General features: G+C 46.1%; 1 protein-coding gene across 5 annotated transcripts in view; it reads left to right on the top strand.

Moving 5' to 3' along the window:
- The first annotated feature begins 686 nt into the window (after positions 1-686).
- The window catches only part of zmiz1a (zinc finger, MIZ-type containing 1a), a 101667-nt gene continuing 96353 nt past the window's right edge, over positions 687-6000 (top strand). For 3 of the 5 annotated variants that reach the window (XM_035951900.2, XM_035951898.2, XM_035951899.2), the window contains exon 1: positions 689-866. The gene's annotated coding sequence lies outside the window, so the exon portion shown is untranslated. Of the gene's footprint in view, positions 867-6000 lie in introns of all 5 variants that reach the window. The other 2 variants (XM_035951902.2, XM_035951901.2) reach the window with 2 other exon arrangements.

The raw sequence follows: 6000 nt of genomic DNA, 5'->3' as shown, positions 1-6000 counted from the left end.
ACCCCAACATTTATGACATTATTTACATTTTCAAAACAACAACATTAATATTATGAAGTTGTTTACATAAAAATTGTCATTGTCACAACAACAATGATGAAGTATGAAAGTATTTGCAGAAATGTATTGTCTTAACAACAGCAACAATACTACTACTACTACTAATAATAATGGTAATGTGAAATTATTTGCAGAAATGTGTTGTCATCATGACAACAATACTACTACTACTACTACTACTACTACTACTACTACTACTACTAATAATAATAATAATAAAGTTATTTGCATAAAATTGTCTGTCATAACAACAGTCACAACAATGATGAAATACGGAATTATTTGCGGAAATGTGTCATTGTTGTAACAACAACAATAATATTAATATTCGTATTAGTACTGTATACATAAAACATATTTTTCTAGCAGCTAATAGAGTCCAATGAGCAACTGTTGAATGAACTATGAACTGCTGGTTTGGTTCCAGTCAGTGTTGAAGCAGCGCTGTGCTGATCAGAAGCAGACAATAGCTGGAGCTCAGAGCGGCGCTCCGCTCCGGTGTGAAACGTGCCGTTAGCAGGCTCTTAGCGAGTAGTTACACTTTCACACCCGGTGTCCTTCCGCGGAGATCTAGGTCGCATTTTCGCAGCGACCGCCGAGCACGGCTCTGTGGTAACTGAATAGCCAGTGTAATCTGACACTTCAACTTGCCGTGCTCTACGGTAGTTGATTCAGTCACTCAGTCACACCGTCTTCGCGGCTCTCACGTCGTCTTTGTGAAGTGCAGGCAGCGGGCGAGGGGCGCAGCGTAAACACGCGGTTTGGAGACACAATACGCGGCCGAGCCGCTGAGGTCCGAGCTCAAAGTAAGTTTCGCGCCTTGTTATTTTTTATTTTTGGTTCCAAAGCGGGGCTTTGAATGTGTGTGTCGGTCGCTCAAGATGGGGTCCCGCTGGACAGACACTACCTGCTAACAATAGGGTGACCTCCTGGAAACCTTTAACAGCCGCTGATGAACTCGTGTCAAGGGAGGCACATTCCGGCTGCGTGAGCCGGAACGGAGCGCCTTTACGCGGCGTATTATCCAGACTGTGAGCCGTACATTGTGTGGACGAGTTGCGCTGGAGCGAAATAGCCCAAGTCGGCGTGTCTGCAGGATTATTTCAGGAAAGGTGCATGCATTATGTGGAGGCAGGAATGTGCTCAGTGGCTGCAAGTCTGTGTGGGTGAATGTCTCGTCTCGGTCAATCAGCTGGTGGCCCGGTTGATGCTAAACTGAGAATGTATGTCACTTAGCTAACAGTCAGCAGTGTGTCTGGGCTTGTTGCCTCCCTTCAAGGCTATAATCGGTTACCTGTTGTAATGCAATTAGCAGAGATGTCTCTGTGTTACTCTGCTGCCTTCAGCTAAACAACACATGTAACGCAGCTCCAGTGATACGTGCCGCCTTGACAGGCACTGATTGTGTTTACTGGATCTTGTCAGGGATCATTCAGAGATCAGTGTGAGGTCATGGGGACCTTCAGGGGTCCCTGTGGCTTCTTGTCTTGCTTTGCAAACTGGGTATACTTGTGCCCTGTGTGGATATTTTAATGAAACAAGTGCCAGCGTCCACTCTCTCCGGTAATTCACCTTGCAGTGCACACCCACCTCTGAGTGGAAATTACTATGTGCATCTGGTTTCCTTGTCACAAAGCTCTCTGGATCTGACAGAGATCAGCGGTGCCACATTTTGTAACCTCTTCTGCAGCAGAGTATGGATGAGCGGCTTGACTCAGCACAGCCTCCTGCCTTAAGTCTGGCGGACCCTCCCCGTTAAATTCCTCCCGTCTGGATGTGAGGCCAGCCTGGGCAGAGCGCAGAAGAGGGGGGCTCACGACAGGAGGAGGAGGAGGAGAAGAAGGAGGTGGAGACTGCCGCTCTTTCATTACCGTGCACCCTGCTACAGGACAGCTGAACTTTGAGAGGGGGTGAAAAAAAGACCCTTTATTCTTATTAGTGAGGTACTGAAGTTGAAGGGAGCGTGATAAGAGCAGATCATCAGATCCTTTACTATTGTTGCACAGTTGTGGAGCGTGATGCCAAAAGTGTTCCCAGTATCTAATCTGTAATCACCCATATCTTAATAAATGTGCTCCTTATTGTCACAATGTAGGCAAGATAACAAGTGAGCAGAAAATCAGTCACTGCAAAAAACCCTTGACTAAAACTTAATATTACAGAACTGCTCCATTGCAAGAGTATTGCATAGGATTGCAGGTGTTCATGTTATTGTGTCCACTCCCCATATGTCGGTCTAGGAAAGTGTGTAAACAGATTTCAGATGGGTACACCCTCCAGTGTCTCCTTCCTCGGTAATTTAAATTGGTGATGTAATGAAATTGTTTCAGCAGCAACACTTGTCAGCTGCACCACATTAATTAGTGCCGTTCGCCTTTTTTTCTTCTCTTTTTTTTCTGTTCCTCCTTCTGACAAACCAAAGGAGCATTAAGTCGTCTCAGCAAAGCATGAAAAAAAGGCACAGTCATTCAGAGTGGGTTACCTGATAAATTGTGAAAGAAAGAGGGCGAGGAATTAAAGCCATCTGCAAATGTTTGAAACTTGGAAGTGTGTGTGTGTGTGTGTGTGTGTGTGTGTGTGTGTGTGTGTGTGTGTGTGTGTGTGTGTGTGTGTGTTTTCTTTCCTTCTGTTGTCCCTCCTGGGGCCTCTCTGCAACCAGCCAGCCAGCCAGCCGGGCTGCGAGACAAGACAGAAGAGTGTCTGATTCACTAAACAGGCTAAAGGCTCCAGTAGACTCACTTTGAAATCAAATTTGGGTGTTTTCAAAGGCTTTTTAAAGACGGCGCTGGGCTCAGATGCGAGTTTCGTGCGCTAAGACTGGATTGTTTGGTCCTTTACGCCACAGTGCGACAGACCATGCTGAAATTGCGACGGGAAAAGTCTTCAATGGAGACAGAAAGACAACACAAGCGTTGGCAGCGCTACAAGTTGCAGCTAAACATGAGGAAGAAAACTGTATGTTTAATCCCTAAACCAAACAGAGACAGACTGAGATGAATCCCTTCCTGACACACTATTATTAAACAATATGCCACTTTAAAAATATTGGATATCTGTATAAATTAACAAAATTGGCTCTCATAACTTTGATCTCTTCCGTGTCATTTATTGTTTTTCAGTAGATCAGCCTGCAACAAGTTACGTCACATATTCAAGTGTCTTTTTTGAAACACCTGCAACAAATCTCTAGTCTCGCCGGCTGATTATTCGCAGAAAGAAGTGAGGTAGTGAGTGCACCCTCCTCCCTATCTTTGAGCCTCTGCGAAGCGGTGAGGTAATGCTGATTAGAAGTACGTACGGGGAAAACAACTAATTACTTGTGTCTGAGTAATTAGCTTTTTGTTACTCAGCAATTTACTAAGTTGCACGGTCTTTGCTGCTGTTTGCTGCTCGTCTTCACAGCTGCAGCCGGCTAAGTGCTTAAAACCTGGCAAACGCTAATCAATGTTTTGACAGCCTGGCATTTCGTCTAACTGTTTGTTGTTTGAGGAGTGCTGCGAAATACTTGCTGCCTGCACTTGATATGGATTCTTGTAGTCTCGTGTCTCGCCATCAGCCTGAACCCACCCACTCGTGTCCAGAGCAGAAGTCGGCCTTTGTTTCCGTCTCTCTCTTTCTCTCGTTCTGTCTCAAATGTGGTTCAAACTTGGCAGCACTCTTCATCTAAACCGAGCCTTTGTTTTCAATGTGCCTATTTTGGTCTTTTAATAAGGGAAAAACTTGTGTTGCCTTAGAGCGTTTTAAAGACTCGCGTGGAGAATAAAGGCTTATAGGGAGTTACAACCTGAAGTGCTTGCTTTGAGCTGAGGTTGTGCCCTCGTGTCAGACCTTTAACTACTTCCTAAATGTTGTTGTAATTCTACCCATAAGTCTACAGTTAAGCTGTCTTCGAGTTCAAACCTGGTAATTGTAGTGTAACTAATACAGAGAAAATCAAGCTTGCAGCAGATGTAATTCATCCTGCTGACTGACTGTGGTGACATCAGTTTGGTGCAGGAAGCCAAAAGTGGACCAACGTGAGGCGCCAGGACAACGAAACCTCAATTCCACACGCCTGTCACCGCTGTCCTTCAAGCTGCAGACCTTGCACTGTGGTTCAGTTTGTGGCTGAAACAGGCCTGGTTTAAGCTCCTGAGGTGTCTGAGGAAGGCTGGAGAGTCACGGTGAATAATGCTGAGTCTTTGAGCAAGGCAGTTAACCTCAAGCAGACATGAGCAGTGTTGTTTGGCAGCCAACTGGAGGAGACTGGAGCTGTGCTGAGCTGTTCCCAGGTGTGTGGAACAGGGCGGTGCTGCGAAACCCTTCCAAAAGTGGCGTATTCCACTTCTCGCAAACTTTTCACTCATATTTTCTACTATTTCGCCTTGAAATTAATATGCTGTGTCTTTGCATTGGCCGACAGTCGATAGATATCTGTTTAATATAGACAAAACATCAACTTAACTCCTGCTTCTGAAGAGCCGTCACTTCAACCTTGAGCTCTGCCAACATCAGGGAGACACAGTCCTCTAAGTGCTTTTTTTTTTTTTTTTTTTGGAGGCGAGAGGGAACCAGAGTGCAGAAGAGGGAGAGAGTGAAGAGAGAAGTTGCCGGCCCACCCCTGTCACTGTCTCATGCATGTTTGATTTAATGTTCTTTGAGAAACGAGTACAGGGGACGTCACAATGGCCATGTCCTGTTCCCGTCCGTCGGGAGACTGGGGCCCTTGAATCATAAATGACACCCGTCCTCACCAGGAACAATATGAGAGTCGGAGCCCGCACAGGAGGAACAAAATGTTCCCTCTATCCATCTATTCGGCCACCGCTGCCGCCTGGACTCAAGACTTCTCACCATCGCAAGCAATTACCCTCACTTTTTTTTTTTTTTTTAACTGCTGATGAAATCCTCACAGAACCCGACTCAGCAGCGTTTGTATATGCGTCGGCGAGGCGGCGAGAGGAAGAGGGGTAGCGATGGAGAGGGAAAGAGATAGTATGTGTCTGAGTGAGTGGCGTTGGCGTGTGTCTGTTTGGCTTGTAAATCCTGTTTAAGCTAAACAAACTCATTGTCCTCATCCTCTGACTGTGTGCTCAGTGTGTGTGTTGTGTGCGCCCTCCCCTCTTTTCCCTCCTTTCTCCTCGTCTCTCCCCTTCTCCTTGTGAGTTGTAAGTACAGTCACTAATTAGTCCCCTCTCCCTCCTCATGCTGGGTCAGTGGGTTTACGGTTTCAGCGCTGATCTGCTGTGTTTGCCTTGTCTCTCCTGATAGCGAAGCATGCCTGCAAGCCAGCGCAGACCGCAGCCTCCTCCAAAGAGGTCTTCACACCTTCCACAGTGTCCCACATGGGTTCATTTGCCAGACAGCCACTCAGGACCGTGCTCGGGCTCCCTCTCATGCAACTTGCCCCCCTGCGCTTCAGTTCGTGCCAGGTATTAGACTAACCAGTCCGGCAAAGAGCTGCGCCTGCTGGGTCGAGTCAATAGCCCGCTATGCTTTCAAACAAGGGCAATGCATTTTGAGGAGGATTCCAAATGATGTGAATTAATTTTAGATACACTTTAGTTACCCTCTACGCAGCATGTTGCAAATCTTCCTAGCTTATAGGCTATAATGAATCATTTTCTAAAGATAATACACCACATGCTGTGTTTATAATATCATTTGTGCTATAAACAGTCTCTTGTCTAGTCGGCACTGTTGTCTCTTGGTGCGCGCTGATGCTGATTTTCTGGTGGAGGTTGCGTGGGAGATGCAGAGTGATGGCAGAGATTCTGTGAAGGCGGTCGAATTGTCTCCAACATGGCCTCCAGGGATACATACTTCCTTGTTTTCTGACAAAGTAAATTAACTAGGATTTACTAATGCAACGGGACAGCATTTATTCTTCGCCTGCGATATCAGTCATGAAGGGGTTGAGGGAGTCATGCAATATCTGTTCTCACATACCGCTCATGCTTG

This window comes from Amphiprion ocellaris, chromosome 16, assembly GCF_022539595.1.
Source record: "Amphiprion ocellaris isolate individual 3 ecotype Okinawa chromosome 16, ASM2253959v1, whole genome shotgun sequence".
NCBI classification, from domain to species: Eukaryota; Metazoa; Chordata; class Actinopteri; family Pomacentridae; genus Amphiprion; species Amphiprion ocellaris.
Note: the sequence above shows the minus strand (reverse complement) of the source record. Positions and strands in the feature narration are given on the sequence as shown.